Source organism: Heterodontus francisci, chromosome 16, assembly GCF_036365525.1.
Source record: "Heterodontus francisci isolate sHetFra1 chromosome 16, sHetFra1.hap1, whole genome shotgun sequence".
Lineage (NCBI taxonomy): Eukaryota > Metazoa > Chordata > Chondrichthyes > Heterodontiformes > Heterodontidae > Heterodontus > Heterodontus francisci.
The window spans coordinates 10,710,665-10,738,135 of NC_090386.1; positions in this window are offsets into that span (position 1 = coordinate 10,710,665).

Sequence of the window (27,471 nt, forward strand, 5' to 3'; positions counted from 1 at the left end):
TTTCCGGGATAACTGACTACCCTGTTTCCAGGGTAACTGACTGCCCAGTATCCAGGGAAACTGACTGCCCTGTTTCCGGGGTAACTGACTGCCCATTTTCCAGGGTAACTGATCAGCCCGTTTCCGGGATAACTGACTGCCCTATTTCCGGGATAACTGACTGCCCTGTTTCCAGGGTAACTGACTGCCCCATTATCCGGGGTAACTGACTGCCCTGTTTCCGGGATAACTGACTGCCCTGCTTCCGGGGTAACTGACTGGCCTGTTTCCAGGGTAACTGACTGCCCAGTTTCCAGGGTAACTGATCACCCTTTTTCCGGGATAACTGATCACCCTGTTTCCAGGATAACTGACTCCCCTGTTTCCAGTGTAACTGACTGACCTGTTTCCGGGGTAACTGACCGCCCTGTTTCCAGGATAACTGACTGCCCTGTTTCCAGGTTAACTGACTGCCCTGTTTCCAGGGTAACTGACTGCCCTGTTTCCGGGGTAACTGACCGCCCTGTTTCCAGGATAACAGATCACCCTGTTTCCGGAGTAACTGACCATCCTGTTTCCAGGGTCACTGACCACCCTGTTTCCAAGATAACTGAAAGCCCTGTTTCCAGGGTAACTGACTGCCCAGTTTCCGGGAAAACTGTCTGCCCTGTTTCCTGGGTAACTGACTGCCCTGCTTCCGGGGTAACTGACTGCCCTGTTTCCAGGGTAACTGACTGCCCAGTTTCCAGGGTAACTGATCACCCTTTTTCCGGGATAACTGACTGCCCTGTTTCCGGGATAACTGACTGCCCTGTTTCCAGGGTAACTGATCACCCTGTTTCCAGGGTAACTGACTGCCCTGTTTCCGGGATAACTGACTGCCCTGTTTCCAGGCTAACTGACGGCCCTGTTTCCAGGATAACTGATCACCCTGTTTCCAGGATAACTGACTCCCCTGTTTCCAGTGTAACTGACTGACCTGTTTCCGGGGTAACTGACCGCCCTGTTTCCAGGATAACTGACCTATCTATTTCCGGGGTAACTGACCGCCCTGTTTCCAGGATAACTGACTGCCCTGTTTCCAGGTTAACTGACTGCCCTGTTTCCAGGGTAACTGACTGCCCTGTTTCCGGGGTAACTGACCGCCCTGTTTCCAGGATAACAGATCACCCTGTTTCCGGAGTAACTGACCATCCTGTTTCCAGGGTCACTGACCACCCTGTTTCCAGGATAACTGAAAGCCCTGTTTCCTGGGTAACTGACTGCCCTGTTTCCGGGAAAACTGTCTGCCTTGTTTCCTGGGTAACTGACTGCCCTGTTTCCAGGATAACTGATCACTCTGTTTCCGGGGTAACTGACCACCCTGTTTCCGGGGTAACTGACTAATCTGTTCCCAGGGTTACTGACCGCCCTGTTTCTGGGGTAACTGACTGCCCTGTTTCCGGGGTAACTGACCGCCCTGTTTACAGGATAACTGATCACCCTGTTTCCAGTGTTACTGACCATCCTGTTTCCAGGGTAACTGACTGCCCTGTTTCCAGGGTAACTGACTACCCTGTTTCCGGGGTAACAGATGTCCCTGTTTCCGGGGTAACTGACCGCCCTGTTTCCAGGATAACTGACCGCCCTATTTCCGGGATAACTGACTGCCCTGTTTCCAGGGTAACTGATAACCCCGATTCCGGGATAACTGACTGCGCTGTTTCCAGGGTAACTGACTGCCCAGTTTCCAGGGTAACTGACTGCCCTGTTTCCGGGGTAACTGACTGCCCTATTTCCAGGGTAACTGACTGCCCAGTTTCCAGAGTAACTGAACACCCTGTTTCCAGGGTAACTGACTGCCCTGTTTCCGGGATAGCTGACTGCCCTGTTTCCAGGGTAACTGACTGCCCTGTTTCCGGGATAACTGACTACCCTGTTTCCGGGATAACTGACTGCCCTGTTTCCAGGATAACTGATCACCCTTTTTCCAGGATAACTGACTCCCCTGTTTCCAGTGTAACTGACTGACCTGTTTCCGGGATAACTGACCGCCCTGTTTCCAGGATAACTGACCTATCTATTTCCGGGGTAACTGACCGCCCTGTTTCCAGGATAACTGACTGCCCTGTTTCCAGGTTAACTGACTGCCCTGTTTCCAGGGTAACTGACTGCCCTGTTTCCGGGGTAACTGACCGCCCTGTTTCCAGGATAACAGATCACCCTGTTTCCGGAGTAACTGACCATCCTGTTTCCAGGGTCACTGGCCACCCTGTTTCCAGGATAACTGAAAGCCCTGTTTCCAGGGTAACTGACTGCCCTGTTTCCGGGAAAACTGTCTGCCCTGTTTCCTGGGTAACTGACTGCCCTGCTTCCAGGGTAACTGACTGCCCTGTTTCCAGGGTAACTGATCACCCTGTTTCCGGGATAGCTGTCTGCCCTGTTTCCGGGATAACTGACTGCCCAGTTTCCAGGGTAACAGACTGCCCTGTTTCCGGGGTAACTGACTGCCCTTTTTTTAGGGTAACTGACTGCCCAGTTTCCAGGGTAGCTGATCACCCTGTTTCCGGGAGAACTGACTGCCCTGTTTCCGGGAGAAATGACTGCCCTGTTTCCAGGGTAACTGACTGCCCTGCTTCCGGGGTAACTGACTGCCCTGTTTCCAGGGTAACTGACTGCCCAGTTTCCAGGGTAACTGATCACCCTTTTTCCGGGATAACTGACTGCCCTGTTTCCGGGATAACTGACTGCCCTGTTTCCAGGGTAACTGATCACCCTGTTTCCGGGATAACTGTCTGCCCTGTTTCCGGGATAACTGACTGCCCAGTTTCCAGGGTAACAGACTGCCCTGTTTCCGGGGTAACTGACTGCCCTGTTTCCAGGGTAACTGACTGCCCAGTTTCCAGGGTAACTGATCACCCTGTTTCCGGGAGAACTGACTGCCCTGTTTCCGGGAGAAATGACTGCCCTGTTTCCAGGGTAACTGACTGCCCTGCTTCCGGGGTCACGGACTGCCCTGTTTCCAGGGTAACTGATCACCCTGTTTCCGGGATAACTGACTGCACTGTTTCCGGGGTAACTGACTGCCCTGTTTCCAGGGTAACTGACTACCCCAAGGCCTTTTACGCGTATGTCAGAAATATGAGGATGACTAGGGGGACCATAGGTCCGGTCAAGGACAATAGCGGGAGACTGTGTGTTGAGCCGGAAGAGATAAGTGAGGTTTTGAATGAGTACTTCTCTTCGGTATTTACGAATGAGAAGGGGTGTATTACTGAAGAGGACGGTGGGAAGCAGACTGGTAAGCTCGAGGAAGTGCTCGTTAGGAGGGAAGACGTGTTGGGGCTTTTGAATAACTTGAAGATAGACAAGTCTCCCGGGCCTGACGGGGTATATCCAAGGATGTTATGGGAAGCAAGGGATGAAATTGCAGAGCCGCTGGCAATGATCTTTTCATCTTCTCTGCTGACGGGGGTGGTACCAGGTGATTGGAGGGTGGCAAATGTTGTGCCCCTGTTCAAGAAAGGGAATAGGAACAACCCTGGGAATTACAGGCCAGTTAGTCTTACTTCGGTGGTAGGCAAGTTGATGGAAAAGGTGCTGAGGGATAGGATTTCTGAGCATCTGGAAAGACACTGCTTGATTCGGGACAGTCAGCACGGTTTTGTGAGGGGTAGGTCTTGCCTCACAAGCCTGATTGAATTCTTTGAGCAGGTGACCAAGCAAGTGGATGAGGGTAAACCAGTGGATGTGGTGTACATGGATTTTAGTAAGGCATTTGATAAGGTCCCCCATGGTAGACTTATGGAGAAAGTCAGGAGGCATGGGATAGTGGGGAATGTGGCCAGTTGGATTAAGAATTGGCTAACTGATAGAAGGCAGAGAGTGGTCTTAGATGGTAAATACTCAGCCTGGAGCCCAGTTACCAGTGGCGTGCCGCAGGGATCAGTTCTGGGTCCTCTCCTGTTTGTGATTTTTATTAACGACTTGGATGAGGAAGTCGAAGGGTGGGTCAGTAAATTTGCAGATGATACAAAGGTTGGTGGAGTTGTGGATACCGAGGAGGGCTATTGTCGTCTGCAAAGGGACTTGGATAGGTTGCAGTGCTGGGCTGAAAAGTGGCAGATGGAGTTTAACCCTGAAAAGTGTGAGGTCGTCCATTTTGGAAGGACAAACATGAATGCAAAATACTGGGTTAACGGTAGGGTTCTTGGGCATGTGGAGGAGCAGAGAGACCTTGGGGTCTATGTGCATAGATCATTGAAAGTTGCAACTCAAGTGGATAGGGCTGTGAAGAAGGCATATGGGGTGTTAGCGTTCATTAGCAGAGGGATTGAATTTAAGAGCCGTGAGGTGATGATGCAGCTGTACAGGACCTTGGTAAGGCCTCATTTGGAGTACTGTGTGCAGTTCTGGTCGCCTCATTTTAGGAAGGATGTGGAAGCCTTGGAGAGGGTGCAGAGGAGATTTACCAGGATGTTGCCTGGAATGGAGAATAAGTCTTACGAGGAAAGGCTGAACATTCTAGGCCTCTTCTCATTAGAAAGGAGAAGGATGAGGGGTGACATGATAGAGGTTTATAAGATGATCAGGGGAATAGATAGGGTAGACAGTCAGAAACTTTTTCCCCGGGTGGAGCAAAGCGTTACAAGGGGTCATAAATTTAAGGTGAAGGGTGGGAGATATAAGGGGGATGTCAGGGGAAGGTTCTTTACCCAGAGAGTGGTCGAGGCATGGAATGCCTTGCCCGGGGAAGTTGTTGAGTCAGAAACTTTAGGGACTTTCAAAAGGCTTTTGGATAGGTATATGGATAAAGGAGAATGATGGGGTATAGATTAAATTGTCCTTGACAGAGGACAAAGGATCGGCACAACATTGTGGGCCGAAGGGCCTGTTCTGTGCTCTATGTTCTATGTTCTATGTTCTATGTTCTATATAACTGACTGCCCTGTTTCCAGGGTAACTGACTTACCCTGTTTGCGGGGTAACTGACTGCCCTGTTTCCAGGCTAACTGACTGCCCTGTTTCCAGGATAACTGGTCACCCTGTTTCCGGGGTAACTGACTGCCCTGTTTCCGGGGTAACTGAACGCCCTGTTTCCAGGGTCACTGACCACCCTGTTTCCAGGATAACTGAAAGTGCTGTTTCCAGGGTAACTGATCTCCCTGTTTCCGGGGTAAATGATCACCCTGTTTCCGGGATAACTGTCTGCCCTGTTTCCGGGATAACTGACTGCCCAGTTTCCAGGGTAACAGACCGCCCTGTTTCCAGGATAACTGACCGCCCTATTTCCGGGGTAACTGACCGCTCTGCTTCCAGGATAACTGACTGCCCCATTATCCGGGGTAACTGACTGCCCTGTTTCCGGGATAACTGACTGCCCTGTTTACTGGATAACTGACCGCCCTGTTTCCAGGTTAACTGACTGCCCTGTTTACGGGATAACTGACTGCCCTGTTTCCAGGGTAACTGACTGCCCTGTTTCCGGGATAACTGACTGCCCTGTTTCCAGGGTAATTGACTGCCCGGTTTCCAGGGTAACTGACTGCCCTGTATCCGGGGTAACTGACTGCCCTGTTTCCAGAGTAACTGAATACCCTGTTTCCAGGGTAACTGACTGCCCTGTTTCCGGGATAACTGACTGCCCTGTTTCCAGGGTAACTGACTGCCCTGTTTCCGGGGGAACTGACTGCCCTGTTTCCAGGGTAACTGACTGCCCTGTTTCCAGGGCAACGGATCACCATGTTTCCTGGGTAACTGACTGCACTGTTTCCAGGGCAAGTGACCGCCCTGTTTCCGGGGTAACAGACTGCCCAGTTTCCAGGGTAACTGTTCACCCTGTTTCCGGGGTAACGGATCACCCTGTTTCCGGGGTAAATGACGGCCCTGTTTCCTGGGTAACTGACCGCCCTGTTTCAGGGATAACTGTGTGCCCTGTTTCCAGGGTAAAAAACTGCCCTGTTTCCGGGGTAACTGACCGCCCTGTTTCCAGGATAACTGATCACCCTGTTTCCGGGGTAACTGACTGCCCAGTTTCCAGCGTAACTGACTGCCCTGTTTCCAGGGTAACTGACTGCCCTGTTTCCGGGGTAACTGACTGCCCAGTTTCCAGGGTAACTGACTGCCCTGTTTCCGGGGTAACTGACTGCCCAGTTTCCAGGGTAACTGATCACCCTGTTTCCGGGATAACTGACTACCCTGTTTCCAGGGTAACTGACTGCCCAGTATCCAGGGAAACTGACTGCCCTGTTTCCGGGGTAACTGACTGCCCAGTTTCCAGGGTAACTGATCAGCCCGTTTCCGGGATAACTGACTGCCCTATTTCCGGGATAACTGACTGCCCTGTTTCCAGGGTAACTGACTGCCCCATTATCCGGGGTAACTGACTGCCCTGTTTCCGGGATAACTGACTGCCCTGCTTCCGGGGTAACTGACTGGCCTGTTTCCAGGGTAACTGACTGCCCAGTTTCCAGGGTAACAGATCACCCTTTTTCCGGGATAACTGATCACCCTGTTTCCAGGATAACTGACTCCCCTGTTTCCAGTGTAACTGACTGACCTGTTTCCGGGGTAACTGACCGCCCTGTTTCCAGGATAACTGACTGCCCTGTTTCCAGGTTAACTGACTGCCCTGTTTCCAGGGTAACTGACTGCCCTGTTTCCAGGGTAACTGATCACCCTGTTTCCGGGATAGCTGTCTGCCCTGTTTCCGGGATAACTGACTGCCCAGTTTCCAGGGTAACAGACTGCCCTGTTTCCGGGGTAACTGACTGCCCTTTTTTTAGGGTAACTGACTGCCCAGTTTCCAGGGTAGCTGATCACCCTGTTTCCGGGAGAACTGACTGCCCTGTTTCCGGGAGAAATGACTGCCCTGTTTCCAGGGTAACTGACTGCCCTGCTTCCGGGGTAACTGACTGCCCTGTTTCCAGGGTAACTGACTGCCCAGTTTCCAGGGTAACTGATCACCCTTTTTCCGGGATAACTGACTGCCCTGTTTCCGGGATAACTGACTGCCCTGTTTCCAGGGTAACTGATCACCCTGTTTCCGGGATAACTGTCTGCCCTGTTTCCGGGATAACTGACTGCCCAGTTTCCAGGGTAACAGACTGCCCTGTTTCCGGGGTAACTGACTGCCCTGTTTCCAGGGTAACTGACTGCCCAGTTTCCAGGGTAACTGATCACCCTGTTTCCGGGAGAACTGACTGCCCTGTTTCCGGGAGAAATGACTGCCCTGTTTCCAGGGTAACTGACTGCCCTGCTTCCGGGGTCACGGACTGCCCTGTTTCCAGGGTAACTGATCACCCTGTTTCCGGGATAACTGACTGCACTGTTTCCGGGGTAACTGACTGCCCTGTTTCCAGGGTAACTGACTACCCCAAGGCCTTTTACGCGTATGTCAGAAATATGAGGATGACTAGGGGGACCATAGGTCCGGTCAAGGACAATAGCGGGAGACTGTGTGTTGAGCCGGAAGAGATAAGTGAGGTTTTGAATGAGTACTTCTCTTCGGTATTTACGAATGAGAAGGGGTGTATTACTGAAGAGGACGGTGGGAAGCAGACTGGTAAGCTCGAGGAAGTGCTCGTTAGGAGGGAAGACGTGTTGGGGCTTTTGAATAACTTGAAGATAGACAAGTCTCCCGGGCCTGACGGGGTATATCCAAGGATGTTATGGGAAGCAAGGGATGAAATTGCAGAGCCGCTGGCAATGATCTTTTCATCTTCTCTGCTGACGGGGGTGGTACCAGGTGATTGGAGGGTGGCAAATGTTGTGCCCCTGTTCAAGAAAGGGAATAGGAACAACCCTGGGAATTACAGGCCAGTTAGTCTTACTTCGGTGGTAGGCAAGTTGATGGAAAAGGTGCTGAGGGATAGGATTTCTGAGCATCTGGAAAGACACTGCTTGATTCGGGACAGTCAGCACGGTTTTGTGAGGGGTAGGTCTTGCCTCACAAGCCTGATTGAATTCTTTGAGCAGGTGACCAAGCAAGTGGATGAGGGTAAACCAGTGGATGTGGTGTACATGGATTTTAGTAAGGCATTTGATAAGGTCCCCCATGGTAGACTTATGGAGAAAGTCAGGAGGCATGGGATAGTGGGGAATGTGGCCAGTTGGATTAAGAATTGGCTAACTGATAGAAGGCAGAGAGTGGTCTTAGATGGTAAATACTCAGCCTGGAGCCCAGTTACCAGTGGCGTGCCGCAGGGATCAGTTCTGGGTCCTCTCCTGTTTGTGATTTTTATTAACGACTTGGATGAGGAAGTCGAAGGGTGGGTCAGTAAATTTGCAGATGATACAAAGGTTGGTGGAGTTGTGGATACCGAGGAGGGCTATTGTCGTCTGCAAAGGGACTTGGATAGGTTGCAGTGCTGGGCTGAAAAGTGGCAGATGGAGTTTAACCCTGAAAAGTGTGAGGTCGTCCATTTTGGAAGGACAAACATGAATGCAAAATACTGGGTTAACGGTAGGGTTCTTGGGCATGTGGAGGAGCAGAGAGACCTTGGGGTCTATGTGCATAGATCATTGAAAGTTGCAACTCAAGTGGATAGGGCTGTGAAGAAGGCATATGGGGTGTTAGCGTTCATTAGCAGAGGGATTGAATTTAAGAGCCGTGAGGTGATGATGCAGCTGTACAGGACCTTGGTAAGGCCTCATTTGGAGTACTGTGTGCAGTTCTGGTCGCCTCATTTTAGGAAGGATGTGGAAGCCTTGGAGAGGGTGCAGAGGAGATTTACCAGGATGTTGCCTGGAATGGAGAATAAGTCTTACGAGGAAAGGCTGAACATTCTAGGCCTCTTCTCATTAGAAAGGAGAAGGATGAGGGGTGACATGATAGAGGTTTATAAGATGATCAGGGGAATAGATAGGGTAGACAGTCAGAAACTTTTTCCCCGGGTGGAGCAAAGCGTTACAAGGGGTCATAAATTTAAGGTGAAGGGTGGGAGATATAAGGGGGATGTCAGGGGAAGGTTCTTTACCCAGAGAGTGGTCGAGGCATGGAATGCCTTGCCCGGGGAAGTTGTTGAGTCAGAAACTTTAGGGACTTTCAAAAGGCTTTTGGATAGGTATATGGATAAAGGAGAATGATGGGGTATAGATTAAATTGTCCTTGACAGAGGACAAAGGATCGGCACAACATTGTGGGCCGAAGGGCCTGTTCTGTGCTCTATGTTCTATGTTCTATGTTCTATATAACTGACTGCCCTGTTTCCAGGGTAACTGACTTACCCTGTTTGCGGGGTAACTGACTGCCCTGTTTCCAGGCTAACTGACTGCCCTGTTTCCAGGATAACTGGTCACCCTGTTTCCGGGGTAACTGACTGCCCTGTTTCCGGGGTAACTGAACGCCCTGTTTCCAGGGTCACTGACCACCCTGTTTCCAGGATAACTGAAAGTGCTGTTTCCAGGGTAACTGATCTCCCTGTTTCCGGGGTAAATGATCACCCTGTTTCCGGGATAACTGTCTGCCCTGTTTCCGGGATAACTGACTGCCCAGTTTCCAGGGTAACAGACCGCCCTGTTTCCAGGATAACTGACCGCCCTATTTCCGGGGTAACTGACCGCTCTGCTTCCAGGATAACTGACTGCCCCATTATCCGGGGTAACTGACTGCCCTGTTTCCGGGATAACTGACTGCCCTGTTTACTGGATAACTGACCGCCCTGTTTCCAGGTTAACTGACTGCCCTGTTTCCGGGATAACTGACTGCCCTGTTTCCAGGGTAACTGACTGCCCTGTTTCCGGGATAACTGACTGCCCTGTTTCCAGGGTAATTGACTGCCCGGTTTCCAGGGTAACTGACTGCCCTGTATCCGGGGTAACTGACTGCCCTGTTTCCAGAGTAACTGAATACCCTGTTTCCAGGGTAACTGACTGCCCTGTTTCCGGGATAACTGACTGCCCTGTTTCCAGGGTAACTGACTGCCCTGTTTCCGGGGGAACTGACTGCCCTGTTTCCAGGGTAACTGACTGCCCTGTTTCCAGGGCAACGGATCACCATGTTTCCTGGGTAACTGACTGCACTGTTTCCAGGGCAAGTGACCGCCCTGTTTCCGGGGTAACAGACTGCCCAGTTTCCAGGGTAACTGTTCACCCTGTTTCCGGGGTAACGGATCACCCTGTTTCCGGGGTAAATGACGGCCCTGTTTCCTGGGTAACTGACCGCCCTGTTTCAGGGATAACTGTGTGCCCTGTTTCCAGGGTAAAAAACTGCCCTGTTTCCGGGGTAACTGACCGCCCTGTTTCCAGGATAACTGATCACCCTGTTTCCGGGGTAACTGACTGCCCAGTTTCCAGCGTAACTGACTGCCCTGTTTCCAGGGTAACTGACTGCCCTGTTTCCGGGGTAACTGACTGCCCAGTTTCCAGGGTAACTGACTGCCCTGTTTCCGGGGTAACTGACTGCCCAGTTTCCAGGGTAACTGATCACCCTGTTTCCGGGATAACTGACTACCCTGTTTCCAGGGTAACTGACTGCCCAGTATCCAGGGAAACTGACTGCCCTGTTTCCGGGGTAACTGACTGCCCAGTTTCCAGGGTAACTGATCAGCCCGTTTCCGGGATAACTGACTGCCCTATTTCCGGGATAACTGACTGCCCTGTTTCCAGGGTAACTGACTGCCCCATTATCCGGGGTAACTGACTGCCCTGTTTCCGGGATAACTGACTGCCCTGCTTCCGGGGTAACTGACTGGCCTGTTTCCAGGGTAACTGACTGCCCAGTTTCCAGGGTAACTGATCACCCTTTTTCCGGGATAACTGATCACCCTGTTTCCAGGATAACTGACTCCCCTGTTTCCAGTGTAACTGACTGACCTGTTTCCGGGGTAACTGACCGCCCTGTTTCCAGGATAACTGACTGCCCTGTTTCCAGGTTAACTGACTGCCCTGTTTCCAGGGTAACTGACTGCCCTGTTTCCAGGGTAACTGATCACCCTGTTTCCGGGATAACTGACTGCCCTGTTTCCGGGATAACTGACTGCCCTGTTTCCAGGCTAACTGACTGCCCTGTTTCCAGGATAACTGTTCACCCTGTTTCCGGGGTAACTGACTGCCCTGTTTCCGGGGTAACTGACCGCCCTGTTTCGAGGGTCACTGACCACCCTGTTTCCAGGATAACTGAAAGTGCTGTTTCCAAGGTAACTGATCTCCCTGTTTCCGGGGTAACTGATCACCCTGTTTCCGGGTAACTGACAGCCCTGTTTCCGGGGTAACTGACTGCCCTGTTTCCAGGGTAACTGATCTCCCTGTTTCCAGTGCAACGGATCACCATGTTTCCGGGGTAACTGACTGCCCTGTTTCCAGTGCAACTGACCGCCCTGTTTCCGGGGGAACTGACTGCCCAGTTTCCAGGGTAACTGATCACCCTGCTTCCAGGGTAACTGACCATCCTGTTTCCAGGGTAACTGACGGCCCAGTTTCCAGGCTAACTGACTGCCCTGCTTCCGGGGTATCAGATCTCCTGTTTCCAGGGTAACTGACCGCCCTGTTTCCAGGATAACTGACCGCCCTATTTCCGGGGTAACTGAATGCCCTGTTTCCAGGATAACTGACTGCCCTGTTTCCGGGATAACTGACTGCCCTGTTTACTGGATAACTGACCGCCCTGTTTCCAGGTTAACTGACTGCCCTGTTTCCGGGGTAACTGACTGCCCTGTTTCCAGGGTAACTGACTGCCCAGTTTCCAGGATAACTGATCACCCTGCTTCCGGGGTAACTGACTGCCTTGTTTCCGGGGTAACTGACCGCCCTGTTTCCAGGGTCACTGACCACCCTGTTTCCAGGATAACTGAAAGTGCTGTTTCCAGGGTAACTGATCTCCCTGTTTCCAGGGTAACTGATCACCCTTTTTCCGGGATAACTGACTGCCCTGTTTCCGGGATAACTGACTGCCCTGTTTCCAGGGTAACTGATCACCCTGTTTCCGGGATAACTGTCTGCCCTGTTTCCGGGATAACTGACTGCCCAGTTTCCAGGGTAACAGACTGCCCGGTTTCCGGGGTAACTGACTGCCCTGTTTCCAGGGTAACTGACTGCCCAGTTTCCAGGGTAACTGATCACCGTGTTTCCGGGATAACTGACTGCCCTGTTTCCGGGTAACTGACAGCCCTGTTTCCGGGGTAACTGACTGCCCTGTTTCCAGGGTAACTGACTGCCCTGCTTCCGGGTAACTGACAGCCCTGTTTCCGGGGTAACTGACTGCCCTGTTTCCAGGGTAACTGACTGCCCTGTTTACTGGATAACTGACCGCCCTGTTTCCAGGTTAACTGACTGCCCTGTTTCCGGGGTAACTGACTGCCCTGTTTCCAGGGTAACTGACTGCCCAGTTTCCAGGATAACTGATCACCCTGCTTCCGGGGTAACTGACTGCCTTGTTTCCGGGGTAACTGACCGCCCTGTTTCCAGGGTCACTGACCACCCTGTTTCCAGGATAACTGAAAGTGCTGTTTCCAGGGTAACTGATCTCCCTGTTTCCAGGGTAACTGATCACCCTTTTTCCGGGATAACTGACTGCCCTGTTTCCGGGATAACTGACTGCCCTGTTTCCAGGGTAACTGATCACCCTGTTTCCGGGATAACTGTCTGCCCTGTTTCCGGGATAACTGACTGCCCAGTTTCCAGGGTAACAGACTGCCCGGTTTCCGGGGTAACTGACTGCCCTGTTTCCAGGGTAACTGACTGCCCAGTTTCCAGGGTAACTGATCACCGTGTTTCCGGGATAACTGACTGCCCTGTTTCCGGGTAACTGACAGCCCTGTTTCCGGGGTAACTGACTGCCCTGTTTCCAGGGTAACTGACTGCCCTGCTTCCGGGTAACTGACAGCCCTGTTTCCGGGGTAACTGACTGCCCTGTTTCCAGGGTAACTGACTGCCCTGCTTCCGGGGTAACTGATCACCCTGTTTCCGGGATAACTGACTGCCCTGTTTCCGGGTAACTGACAGCCCTGTTTCCGGGGTAACTGACTGCCCTGTTTCCAGGGTAACTGATCTCCCTGTTTCCAGTGCAACGGATCACCATGTTTCCGGGGTAACTGACTGCCCTGTTTCCAGGGCAACTGACCGCCCTGTTTCCGGGGGAACTGACTGCCCAGTTTCCAGGGTAACTGATCACCCTGCTTCCAGGGTAACTGACCATCCTGTTTCCAGGGTAACTGACTGCCCAGTTTCCAGGGTAACTGACTGCCCTGTTTCCGGGGTATCAGATCTCCTGTTTCCAGGGTAACTGACCGCCCTGTTTCCAGGATAACTGACCGCCCTATTTCCGGGGTAACTGAATGCCCTGTTTCCAGGATAACTGACTGCCCTGTTTCCGGGATAACTGACTGCCCTGTTTACTGGATAACTGACCGCCCTGTTTCCAGGTTAACTGACTGCCCTGTTTCCGGGGTAACTGACTGCCCTGTTTCCAGGGTAACTGACTGCCCAGTTTCCAGGATAACTGATCACCCTGTTTCTGGGGTAACTGACTGCCCTGTTTCCGGGGTAACTGACCGCCCTGTTTCCAGGGTCACTGACCACCCTGTTTCCAGGGTAACTGATCACCCTTTTTCCGGGATAACTGACTGCCCTGTTTCCGGGATAACTGACTGCCCTGTTTCCAGGGTAACTGATCACCCTGTTTCCGGGATAACTGTCTGCCCTGTTTCCGGGATAACTGACTGCCCAGTTTCCAGGGTAACAGACTGCCCTGTTTCCGGGGTAACTGACTGCCCTGTTTCCAGGGTAACTGACTGCCCAGTTTCCAGGGTAACTGATCACCCTGTTTCCGGGAGAACTGACTGCCCTGTTTCCGGGAGAAATGACTGCCCTATTTCCAGGGTAACTGACTGCCCTGCTTCCGGGGTAACTGACTGCCCTGTTTCCAGGGTAACTGATCACCCTGTTTCCGGGATAACTGACTGCCCTGTTTACTGGATAACTGACCGCCCTGTTTCCGGGATAACTGACTGCCCTGTTTCCAGGGTAACTGATAACCCCGATTCCGGGATAACTGACTGCGCTGTTTCCAGGGTAACTGACTGCCCAGTTTCCAGGGTAACTGACTGCCCTGTTTCCGGGGAAACTGACTGCCCTATTTGCAGGGTAACTGACTGCCCAGTTTCCAGAGTAACTGAACACCCTGTTTCCAGGGTAACTGACTGCCCTGTTTCCGGGATAACTGACTGCCCTGTTTCCAGGGTAACTGACTGCCCTGTTTCCGGGATAACTGACTACCCTGTTTCCGGGATAACTGACTGCCCTGTTTCCAGGGTAACTGACTGCCCTGTTTCCGGGGTAACTGACTGCCCTGTTTCCAGGCTAACTGACTCCCCTGTTTCCAGTGTAACTGACTGACCTGTTTCCGGGGTAACTGACCGCCCTGTTTCCAGGATAACTGACCTATCTATTTCCGGGGTAACTGACCGCCCTGTTTCCAGGATAACTGACTGCCCTGTTTCCAGGTTAACTGACTGCCCTGTTTCCAGGGTAACTGACTGCCCTGTTTCCGGGGTAACTGACCGCCCTGTTTCCAGGATAACAGATCACCCCGTTTCCGGAGTAACTGACCATCCTGTTTCCAGGGTCACTGACCACCCTGTTTCCAGGATAACTGAAAGCCCTGTTTCCAGGGTAACTGACTGCCCTGCTTCCGGGGTAACTGACTGCCCTGTTTCCAGGGTAACTGATCACCCTGTTTCCGGGATAACTGTCTGCCCTGTTTCCGGGATAACTGACTGCCCAGTTTCCAGGGTACAGACTGCCCTGTTTCCGGGGTAACTGACTGCCCTGTTTCCAGGGTAACTGACTGCCCAGTTTCCAGGGTAACTGATCACCCTGTTTCCGGGAGAACTGACTGCCCTGTTTCCGGGAGAAATGACTGCCCTGTTTCCAGGGTAACTGACTGCCCTGCTTCCGGGGTAACTGACTGCCCTGTTTCCAGGGTAACTGACTGCCCAGTTTCCAGGGTAACTGATCACCCTTTTTCCGGGATAACTGACTGCCCTGTTTCCGGGATAACTGACTGCCCTGTTTCCAGGGTAACTGATCACCCTGATTCCGGGATAACTGTCTGCCCTGTTTCCGGGATAACTGACTGCCCAGTTTCCAGGGTAACAGACTGCCCTGTTTCCGGGGTAACTGACTGCCCTGTTTCCAGGGTAACTGACTGCCCAGTTTCCAGGGTAACTGATCACCCTGTTTCCGGGAGAACTGACTGCCCTGTTTCCGGGAGAAATGACTGCCCTGTTTCCAGGGTAACTGACTGCCCTGCTTCCGGGGTAACTGACTGCCCTGTTTCCAGGGTAACTGATCACCCTGTTTCCGGGATAACTGACTGCACTGTTTCCGGGATAACAGACTGCCCTGTTTCCAGGGTAACTGACTTACCCTGTTTGCGGGGTAACTGACTGCCCTGTTTCCAGGCTAACTGACTGCCCTGTTTCCAGGATAACTGGTCACCCTGTTTCCAGGGTAACTGACTGCCCTGTTTCCGGGGTAACTGACCGCCCTGTTTCCAGGGTCACTGACCACCCTGTTTCCAGGATAACTGAAAGTGCTGTTTCCAGGGTAACTGATCTCCCTGTTTCCGGGGTAACTGATCACCCTGTTTCCGGGTAACTGACTGCCCTGTTTCCAGGGTAACTGATCTCCCTGTTTCCAGTGCAACGGATCACCATGTTTCCGGGGTAACTGACTGCCCTGTTTCCAGGGCAACTGACCGCCCTGTTTCCGGGGGAACTGACTGCCCAGTTTCCAGGGCAACTGATCACCCTGCTTCCAGGGTAACTGACCATCCAGTTTCCAGGGTAACTGACTGCCCTGTTTACGGGGTAACAGATCTCCTGTTTCCAGGGTAACTGACCTCCCTGTTTCCAGGGTAACTGATAACCCTGATTCCGGGATAACTGACTGCGCTGTTTCCAGGGTAACTGACTGCCCACTTTCCAGGGTAACTGACTGCCCTGTTTCCTGGGTAACTGACTGCCCTGTTTCCAGGGTAACTGACTGCCCTGTTTCCGGGATAACTGACTACCCTGTTTCCGGGATAACTGACTGCCCTGTTTCCACGATAACTGATCACCCTGTTTCCAGGATAACTGACTCCCCTGTTTCCAGTGTAACTGACTGACCTGTTTCCGGGGTAACTGACCGCCCTGTTTCCAGGATAACTGACTGCCCTGTTTCCAGGTTAACTGACTGCCCTGTTTCCAGGGTAACTGACTGCCCTGTTTCCGGGGTAACTGACCGCCCTGTTTCCAGGATAACAGATCACCCTGTTTCCGGAGTAACTGACCATCCTGTTTCCAGGGTCACTGACCACCCTGTTTCCAGGATAGCTGAAAGCCCTGTTTCCAGGGTAACTGACTGCACTGTTTCCGGGAAAACTGTCTGCCCTGTTTCCTGGGTAACTGACTGCCCTGCTTCCGGGGTAACTGACTGGCCTGTTTCCAGGGTAACTGACTGCCCAGTTTCCAGGGTAACTGTTCACCCTTTTTCCGGGATAACTGACTGCCCTGTTTCCGGGATAACTGACTGCCCTGTTTCCAGGGTAACTGATCACCCTGTTTCCGGGATAACTGTCTGCCCTGTTTCCGGGATAACTGACTGCCCAGTTTCCAGGGTAACAGACTGCCCTGTTTCCGGGGTAACTGACTGCCCTGTTTCCAGGGTAACTGACTGCCCAGTTTCCAGGGTAACTGATCACCCTGTTTCCGGGAGAACTGACTGCCCTGTTTCCGGGAGAAATGACTGCCCTGTTTCCAGGGTAACTGACTGCCCTGCTTCCGGGGTAACTGACTGCCCTGTTTCCAGGGTAACTGATCACCCTGTTTCCGGGATAACTGACTGCCCTGTTTCCGGGATAACTGACTGCCCTGTTTCCAGGGTAACTGACTTACCCTGTTTCCGGGGTAACTGACTGCCCTGTTTCCAGGCTAACTGACTGCCCTGTTTCCAGGATAACTGAATGCCCTGTTTCCGGGGTAACTGACTGCCCTGTTTCCGGGGTAACTGACCGCCCTGTTTCCAGGGTCACTGACCACCCTGTTTCCAGGATAACTGAAAGTGCTGTTTCCAAGGTAACTGATCTCCCTGTTTCCGGGGTAACTGATCACCCTGTTTCCGGGTAACTGACTGCCCTGTTTCCGGGATAACTGACTGCCTTGTTTCCAGGGTAACTGATCTCCCTGTTTCCAGTGCAACGGATCACCATGTTTCCGGGGTAACTGACTGCCCTGTTTCCAGTGCAACTGACCGACCTGTTTCCGGGGGAACTGACTGCCCAGTTTCCAGGGTAACTGATCACCCTGCTTCCAGGGTAACTGACCATCCTGTTTCCAGGGTAACTGACTGCCCAGTTTCCAGGCTAACTGACTGCCCTGTTTCCGGGGTATCAGATCTCCTGTTTCCAGGGTAACTGACCGCCCTGTTTCCAGGATAACTGACCGCCCTATTTCCGGGGTAACTGAATGCCCTGTTTCCAGGATAACTGACTGCCCTGTTTCCGGGATAACTGACTGCCCTGTTTACTGGATAACTGACCGCCCTGTTTCCAGGTTAACTGACTGCCCTTTTTCCGGGGTAACTGACTGCCCTGTTTCCAGGGTAACTGACTGCCCAGTTTCCAGGATAACTGATCACCCTGTTTCCGGGGTAACTGACTGCCCTGTTTCCGGGGTAACTGACCGCCCTGTTTCCAGGGTCACTGACCACCCTGTTTCCAGGATAACTGAAAGTGCTGTTTCCAGGGTAACTGATCTCCCTGTTTCCAGGGTAACTGATCACCCTTTTTCCGGGATAACTGACTGCCCTGTTTCCGGGATAACTGACTGCCCTGTTTCCAGGGTAACTGATCACCCTGTTTCCGGGATAACTGTCTGCCCTGTTTCCGGGATAACTGACTGCCTAGTTTCCAGGGTAACAGACTGCCCTGTTTCCGGGGTAACTGACTGCCCTGTTTCCAGGGTAACTGACTGCCCAGTTTCCAGGGTAACTGATCACCGTGTTTCCGGGAGAACTGACTGCCATGTTTCCGGGAGAAATGACTGCCCTGTTTCCAGGGTAACTGACTGCCCTGCTTCCGGGGTAACTGACTGCCCTGTTTCCAGGGTAACTGTTCACCCTGTTTCCGGGATAACTGACTGCCCTGTTTCCGGGTAACTGACAGCCCTGTTTCCGGGGTAACTGACTGCCCTGTTTCCAGGGTAACTGATCTCCCTGTTTCCAGTGCAACGGATCACCATGTTTCCGGGGTAACTGACTGCCCTGTTTCCAGGGCAACTGACGCCCTGTTTCCGGGGGAACTGACTGCCCAGTTTCCAGGGTAACTGATCACCCTGCTTCCAGGGTAACTGACCATCCTGTTTCCAGGGTAACTGACTGCCCAGTTTCCAGGGTAACTGACTGCCCTGTTTCCGGGGTATCAGATCTCCTGTTTCCAGGGTAACTGACCGCCCTGTTTCCAGGATAACTGACCGCCCTATTTCCGGGGTAACTGAATGCCCTGTTTCCAGGATAACTGACTGCCCTGTTTCCGGGATAACTGACTGCCTAGTTTCCAGGGTAACAGACTGCCCTGTTTCCGGGGTAACTGACTGCCCTGTTTCCAGGGTAACTGACTGCCCAGTTTCCAGGGTAACTGATCACCGTGTTTCCGGGAGAACTGACTGCCATGTTTCCGGGAGAAATGACTGCCCTGTTTCCAGGGTAACTGACTGCCCTGCTTCCGGGGTAACTGACTGCCCTGTTTCCAGGGTAACTGTTCACCCTGTTTCCGGGATAACTGACTGCCCTGTTTCCGGGTAACTGACAGCCCTGTTTCCGGGGTAACTGACTGCCCTGTTTCCAGGGTAACTGATCTCCCTGTTTCCAGTGCAACGGATCACCATGTTTCCGGGGTAACTGACTGCCCTGTTTCCAGGGCAACTGACGCCCTGTTTCCGGGGGAACTGACTGCCCAGTTTCCAGGGTAACTGATCACCCTGCTTCCAGGGTAACTGACCATCCTGTTTCCAGGGTAACTGACTGCCCAGTTTCCAGGGTAACTGACTGCCCTGTTTCCGGGGTATCAGATCTCCTGTTTCCAGGGTAACTGACCGCCCTGTTTCCAGGATAACTGACCGCCCTATTTCCGGGGTAACTGAATGCCCTGTTTCCAGGATAACTGACTGCCCTGTTTCCGGGATAACTGACTGCCCTGTTTACTGGATAACTGACCGCCTGTTTCCAGGTTAACTGACTGCCCTGTTTCCGGGGTAACTGACTGCCCTGTTTCCAGGGTAACTGACTGCCCAGTTTCCAGGATAACTGATCACCCTGTTTCCGGGGTAACTGACTGCCCTGTTTCCGGGGTAACTGACCGCCCTGTTTCCAGGGTCACTGACCACCCTGTTTCCAGGGTAACTGATCACCCTTTTTCCGGGATAACTGACTGCCCTGTTTCCGGGATAACTGACTGCCCTGTTTCCAGGGTAACTGATCACCCTGTTTCCGGGATAACTGTCTGCCCTGTTTCCGGGATAACTGACTGCCCAGTTTCCAGGGTAACAGACTGCCCTGTTTCCGGGGTAACTGACTGCCCTGTTTCCAGGGTAACTGACTGCCCAGTTTCCAGGGTAACTGATCACCCTGTTTCCGGGAGAACTGACTGCCCTGTTTCCGGGAGAAATGACTGCCCTGTTTCCAGGGTAACTGACTGCCCTGCTTCCGGGGTAACTGACTGCCCTGTTTCCAGGGTAACTGATCACCCTGTTTCCGGGATAACTGACTGCACTGTTTCCGGGATAACAGACTGCCCTGTTTCCAGGGTAACTGACTTACCCTGTTTGCGGGGTAACTGACTGCCCTGTTTCCAGGCTAACTGACTGCCCTGTTTCCAGGATAACTGGTCACCCTGTTTCCAGGGTAACTGACTGCCCTGTTTCCGGGGTAACTGACCGCCCTGTTTCCAGGGTCACTGACCACCCTGTTTCCAGGATAACTGAAAGTGCTGTTTCCAGGGTAACTGATCTCCCTGTTTCCGGGGTAACTGATCACCCTGTTTCCGGGTAACTGACTGCCCTGTTTCCAGGGTAACTGATCTCCCTGTTTCCAGTGCAACGGATCACCATGTTTCCGGGGTAACTGACTGCCCTGTTTCCAGGGCAACTGACCGCCCTGTTTCCGGGGGAACTGACTGCCCAGTTTCCAGGGCAACTGATCACCCTGCTTCCAGGGTAACTGACCATCCAGTTTCCAGGGTAACTGACTGCCCTGTTTACGGGGTAACAGATCTCCTGTTTCCAGGGTAACTGACCGCCCTGTTTCCAGGGTAACTGATAACCCTGATTCCGGGATAACTGACTGCGCTGTTTCCAGGGTAACTGACTGCCCAGTTTCCAGGGTAACTGACTGCCCTGTTTCCGGGGTAACTGACTGCCCTGTTTCCAGGGTAACTGACTGCCCTGTTTCCGGGATAACTGACTACCCTGTTTCCGGGATAACTGACTGCCCTGTTTCCATGATAACTGATCACCCTGTTTCCAGGATAACTGACTCCCCTGTTTCCAGTGTAACTGACTGACCTGTTTCCGGGGTAACTGACCGCCCTGTTTCCAGGATAACTGACTGCCCTGTTTCCAGGTTAACTGACTGCCCTGTTTCCAGGGTAACTGACTGCCCTGTTTCCGGGGTAACTGACCGCCCTGTTTCCAGGATAACAGATCACCCTGTTTCCGGAGTAACTGACCATCCTGTTTCCAGGGTCACTGACCACCCTGTTTCCAGGATAGCTGAAAGCCCTGTTTCCAGGGTAACTGACTGCACTGTTTCCGGGAAAACTGTCTGCCCTGTTTCCTGGGTAACTGACTGCCCTGCTTCCGGGGTAACTGACTGGCCTGTTTCCAGGGTAACTGACTGCCCAGTTTCCAGGGTAACTGTTCACCCTTTTTCCGGGATAACTGACTGCCCTGTTTCCGGGATAACTGACTGCCCTGTTTCCAGGGTAACTGATCACCCTGTTTCCGGGATAACTGTCTGCCCTGTTTCCGGGATAACTGACTGCCCAGTTTCCAGGGTAACAGACTGCCCTGTTTCCGGGGTAACTGACTGCCCTGTTTCCAGGGTAACTGACTGCCCAGTTTCCAGGGTAACTGATCACCCTGTTTCCGGGAGAACTGACTGCCCTGTTTCCGGGAGAAATGACTGCCCTGTTTCCAGGGTAACTGACTGCCCTGCTTCCGGGGTAACTGACTGCCCTGTTTCCAGGGTAACTGATCACCCTGTTTCCGGGATAACTGACTGCCCTGTTTCCGGGATAACTGACTGCCCTGTTTCCAGGGTAACTGACTTACCCTGTTTCCGGGGTAACTGACTGCCCTGTTTCCAGGCTAACTGACTGCCCTGTTTCCAGGATAACTGAATGCCCTGTTTCCGGGGTAACTGACTGCCCTGTTTCCGGGGTAACTGACCGCCCTGTTTCCAGGGTCACTGACCACCCTGTTTCCAGGATAACTGAAAGTGCTGTTTCCAAGGTAACTGATCTCCCTGTTTCCGGGGTAACTGATCACCCTGTTTCCGGGTAACTGACTGCCCTGTTTCCGGGATAACTGACTGCCTTGTTTCCAGGGTAACTGATCTCCCTGTTTCCAGTGCAACGGATCACCATGTTTCCGGGGTAACTGACTGCCCTGTTTCCAGTGCAACTGACCGACCTGTTTCCGGGGGAACTGACTGCCCAGTTTCCAGGCTAACTGACTGCCCTGTTTCCGGGGTATCAGATCTCCTGTTTCCAGGGTAACTGACCGCCCTGTTTCCAGGATAACTGACCGCCCTATTTCCGGGGTAACTGAATGCCCTGTTTCCGGGGTAACTGACTGCCCTGTTTCCAGGGTAACTGACTGCCCAGTTTCCAGGATAACTGATCACCCTGTTTCCGGGGTAACTGACTGCCCTGTTTCCGGGGTAACTGACCGCCCTGTTTCCAGGGTCACTGACCACCCTGTTTCCAGGATAACTGAAAGTGCTGTTTCCAGGGTAACTGATCTCCCTGTTTCCAGGGTAACTGATCACCCTTTTTCCGGGATAGCTGACTGCCCTGTTTCCGGGATAACTGACTGCCCTGTTTCCAGGGTAACTGATCACCCTGTTTCCGGGATAACTGTCTGCCCTGTTTCCGGGATAACTGACTGCCTAGTTTCCAGGGTAACAGACTGCCCTGTTTCCGGGGTAACTGACTGCCCTGTTTCCAGGGTAACTGACTGCCCAGTTTCCAGGGTAACTGATCACCGTGTTTCCGGGAGAACTGACTGCCATGTTTCCGGGAGAAATGACTGCCCTGTTTCCAGGGTAACTGACTGCGCTGCTTCCGGGGTAACTGACTGCCCTGTTTCCAGGGTAACTGTTCACCCTGTTTCCGGGATAACTGACTGCCCTGTTTCCGGGTAACTGACAGCCCTGTTTCCGGGGTAACTGACTGCCCTGTTTCCAGGGTAACTGATCTCCCTGTTTCCAGTGCAACGGATCACCATGTTTCCGGGGTAACTGACTGCCCTGTTTCCAGGGCAACTGACGCCCTGTTTCCGGGGGAACTGACTGCCCAGTTTCCAGGGTAACTGATCACCCTGCTTCCAGGGTAACTGACCATCCTGTTTCCAGGGTAACTGACTGCCCAGTTTCCAGGGTAACTGACTGCCCTGTTTCCGGGGTATCAGATCTCCTGTTTCCAGGGTAACTGACCGCCCTGTTTCCAGGATAACTGACCGCCCTATTTCCGGGGTAACTGAATGCCCTGTTTCCAGGATAACTGACTGCCCTGTTTCCGGGATAACTGACTGCCCTGTTTACTGGATAACTGACCGCCTGTTTCCAGGTTAACTGACTGCCCTGTTTCCGGGGTAACTGACTGCCCTGTTTCCAGGGTAACTGACTGCCCAGTTTCCAGGATAACTGATCACCCTGTTTCCGGGGTAACTGACTGCCCTGTTTCCGGGGTAACTGACCGCCCTGTTTCCAGGGTCACTGACCACCCTGTTTCCAGGGTAACTGATCACCCTTTTTCCGGGATAACTGACTGCCCTGTTTCCGGGATAACTGACTGCCCTGTTTCCAGGGTAACTGATCACCCTGTTTCCGGGATAACTGTCTGCCCTGTTTCCGGGATAACTGACTGCCCAGTTTCCAGGGTAACAGACTGCCCTGTTTCCGGGGTAACTGACTGCCCTGTTTCCAGGGTAACTGACTGCCCAGTTTCCAGGGTAACTGATCACCCTGTTTCCGGGAGAACTGACTGCCCTGTTTCCGGGAGAAATGACTGCCCTATTTCCAGGGTAACTGACTGCCCTGCTTCCGGGGTAACTGACTGCCCTGTTTCCAGGGTAACTGATCACCCTGTTTCCGGGATAACTGACTGCCCTGTTTCCGGGATAACTGACTGCCCTGTTTCCAGGGTAACTGACTTACCCTGTTTCCGGGGTAACTGACTGCCCTGTTTCCAGGCTAACTGACTGCCCTGTTTCCAGGATAACTGATCACCCTGTTTCCGGGGTAACTGACTGCCCTGTTTCCGGGGTAACTGACCGCCCTGTTTCCAGGGTCACTGACCACCCTGTTTCCAGGATAACTGACTGCCCTGTTTCCAGGGTAACTGATCACCCTGTTTCCGGGGTAACTGACTGCCCTGTTTCCGGGGTAACTGACCGACCGCCCTGTTTCCAGGATAACTGATCACCCTGTTTCCGGGGTAACTGACGACCCTGTTTCCAGGGTAACTGACTAATCTGTTTCCAGGGTTACTGACCGCAATGTTTCTGGGGTAACTGACTGCCCTGCTTCCGGGGTAACTGACCGCCCTGTTTCCAGGATAACTGATCACCCTGTTTCCAGGGTAACTGACCATCCTGTTTCCAGGGTAACTGACTGCCCTGTTTCCGGGATAACTGACTGCCCTGTTTACTGGATAACTGACCGCCCTGTTTCCAGGTTAACTGACTGCCCTGTTTCCGGGATAACTGACTGCCCTGTTTCCAGGGTAACTGATTGCCCTGTTTCCGGTGTAACTGACTGCCCTGTTTCCAGGGTAACTGATCACCCTGTTTCCGGGACAACTGACTGCCCTGTTTCCGGGATAACTGACTGCCCTGTTTCCAGGATAACTGACTGCCCTGTTTCCGGGGTAACTGACTACCCTGTTTCCAAGCTAACTGACGGCCCTGTTTCCAGGATAACTGATCACCCTGTTTCCGCGGTAACTGACTGCCCTGTTTCCGGGGTAACTGACCGCCCTGTTTCCACGATAACTGATCACCCTGTTTCCGGGGTCACTTACCACACTGTTTCCAGTGTCACTGACCACCCCGTTTCCAGGATAACTGACTCCCCTGTTTCCAGGGTAACTGACCGCCCTGTTTCCGGGGTCACTTACCACACTGTTTCCAGTGCAACGGATCACCATGTTTCCGGGGTAACTGACTGCCCTGTTTCCAGGGCAACTGACCGCCCTGTTTCCGGGGGAACTGACTGCCCAGTTTCCAGGGTAACTGACTGCCCAGTTTCCAGGGTAACTAACTGCCCTGTTTCCGGGGTAACTGACTGCCCAGTTTCCAGGGTAACTGACTGCACTGTTTCCAGGGTAAATGACCGCCCTGTTTCCAGGATAACTGACTGCCCTGTTTCCGGGATAACTGACTGCCCTGTTTACTGGATAACTGACCGCCCTGTTTCCAGGTTAACTGACTGCCCTGTTTCCGGGGTAACTGACTGCCCTGTTTCCAGGGTAACTGACTGCCCAGTTTCCAGGATAACTGATCACCCTGTTTCCGGGGTAACTGACTGCCCTGTTTCCGGGGTAACTGACCGCCCTGTTTCCAGGGTCACTGACCACCCTGTTTCCAGGATAACTGAAAGTGCTGTTTCCAGGGTAACTGATCTCCCTGTTTCCTGGGTAACTGATCAGCCTTTTTCCGGGATAACTGACTGCCCTGTTTCCGGGATAACTGACTGCCCTGTTTCCAGGGTAACTGATCACCCTGTTTCCGGGATAACTGTCTGCCCTGTTTCCGGGATAACTGACTGCCCAGTTTCCAGGGTAACAGACTGCCCTGTTTCCGGGGTAACTGACTGCCCTGTTTCCAGGGTAACTGACTGCCCAGTTTCCAGGGTCACTGATCACCCTGTTTCCGGGAGAACTGACTGCCCTGTTTCCGGGCGAAATGACTGCCCTATTTCCAGGGTAACTGACTGCCCTGCTTCCGGGGTAACTGACTGCCCTGTTTCCAGGGTAACTGATCACCCTGTTTCCGGGATAACTGACTGCCCTGTTTCCGGGATAACTGACTGCCCTGTTTCCAGGGTAACTGACTTACCCTGTTTCCGGGGTAACTGACTGCCCTGTTTCCAGGCTAACTGACTGCCCTGTTTCCAGGATAACTGATCACCCTGTTTCCGGGGTAACTGACTGCCCTGTTTCCGGGGTAACTGACCGCACTGTTTCCAGGGTCACTGACCACCCTGTTTCCAGGACTACTGAAAGTGCTGTTTCCAGGGTAACTGATCTCCCTGTTTCCGGGGTAACTGATCACCCTGTTTCCGGGTAACTGACTGCCCTGTTTCCGGCGTAACTGACTGCCCTGTTTCCAGGGTAACTGATCTCCCTGTTTCCAGTGCAACGGATCACCATGTTTCCGGGGTAACTGACTGCCCTGTTTCCAGGGCAACTGACCGCCCTGTTTCCGGGGGAACTGACTGCCCAGTTTCCAGGGTAACTGATCTCCCTGTTTCCAGTGCAACGGATCACCATGTTTCCGGGGTAACTGACTGCCCTGTTTCCAGGGCAACTGACCGCCCTGTTTCCAGGGTAACTGACCGCCCTGTTTCCAGGATAACTGACCGCCCTATTTCTGGGGTAACTGAATGCCCTGTTTCCAGGATAACTGACTGCCCTGTTTCCGGGATAACTGACTGCCCTGTTTACTGGATAACTGACCGCCCTGTTTCCAGGTTAACTGACTGCCCTGTTTCCAGGGTAACTGACTGCCCTGTTTCCAGGGTAACTGACTGCCCAGTTTCCAGGGGAACTGATCACCCTGTTTCCGGGATAACTGACTGCCCTGTTTCCGGGAGAAATGACTGCCCTGTTTCCAGCATAACTGACTGCCCTGTTTCCAGGATAACTGATCACCCTGTTTCCGGGGTAACTGACTGCCCTGTTTCCGGGGTAACTGACCGACCGCCCTGTTTCCAGGATAACTGATCACCCTGTTTCCGGGGTAACTGACCACCCTGTTTCCAGGGTAACTGGCTAATCTGTTTCCAGGGTTACTGACCGCCCTGTTTCTGGGGTAACTGACTGCCCTGTTTCCGGGGTAACTGACCGCCCTGTTTCCAGGATAACTGATCACCCTGTTTCCAGGGTAACTGACCATCCTGTTTCCAGGGTAACTGACTGCCCAGTTTCCAGGGTAACTGACCGCCCTATTTCCGGGGTAACTGACCGCCCTGTTTCCAGGATAACTGACTGCCCTGTTTCCGGGATAACTGACTGCCCTGTTTACTGGATAACTGACCGCCCTGTTTCCAGGTTAACTGACTGCCCTGTTTCCGGGATAACTGACTGCCCTGTTTCCAGGGTAACTGATTGCCCTGTTTCCGGTGTAACTGACTGCCCTGTTTCCAGGGTAACTGATCACCCTGTTTCCGGGACAACTGACTGCCCTGTTTCCGGGATAACTGACTGCCCTGTTTCCAGGATAACTGACTGCCCTGTTTCCGGGGTAACTGACTACCCTGTTTCCAAGCTAACTGACGGCCCTGTTTCCAGGATAACTGATCACCCTGTTTCCGCAGTAACTGACTGCCCTGTTTCCGGGGTAACTGACCGTCCTGTTTCCACGATAACTGATCACCCTGTTTCCGGGGTCACTTACCACACTGCTTCCAGTGTCACTGACCACCCCGTTTCCAGGATAACTGACTCCCCTGTTTCCAGGGTAACTGACCGCCCTGTTTCCGGGGTCACTTACCACACTGTTTCCAGTGCAACGGATCACCATGTTTCCGGGGTAACTGACTGCCCTGTTTCCAGGGCAACTGACTGCCCAGTTTCCAGGGTAACTAACTGCCCTGTTTCCGGGGTAACTGACTGCCCAGTTTCCAGGGTAACTGACTGCCCTGTTTCCAGGGTAACGGACAGCCCACCTTCCAGTGTAACTGATCACCCTGTTTCCAGGATAATTGACTGCCCTGTTTCCAGGGTAAATGACCGCCCTGTTTCCAGGGTAACTGACTGCCCAGTTTCCAAGGTAACTGATCACCCTGTTTCCGGGAGAACTGACTGCCCTGTTTCCGGGAGAAATGACTGCCCTATTTCCAGGGTAACTGACTGCCCTGCTTCCGGGGTAACTGACTGCCCTGTTTCCAGGGTAACTGATCACCCTGTTTCCGGGATAACTGACTGCCCTGTTTCCGGGATAACTGACTGCCCTGTTTCCAGGGTAACTGACATACCCTGTTTCCGGGGTAACTGACTGCCCTGTTTCCAGGCTAACTGACTGCCCTGTTTCC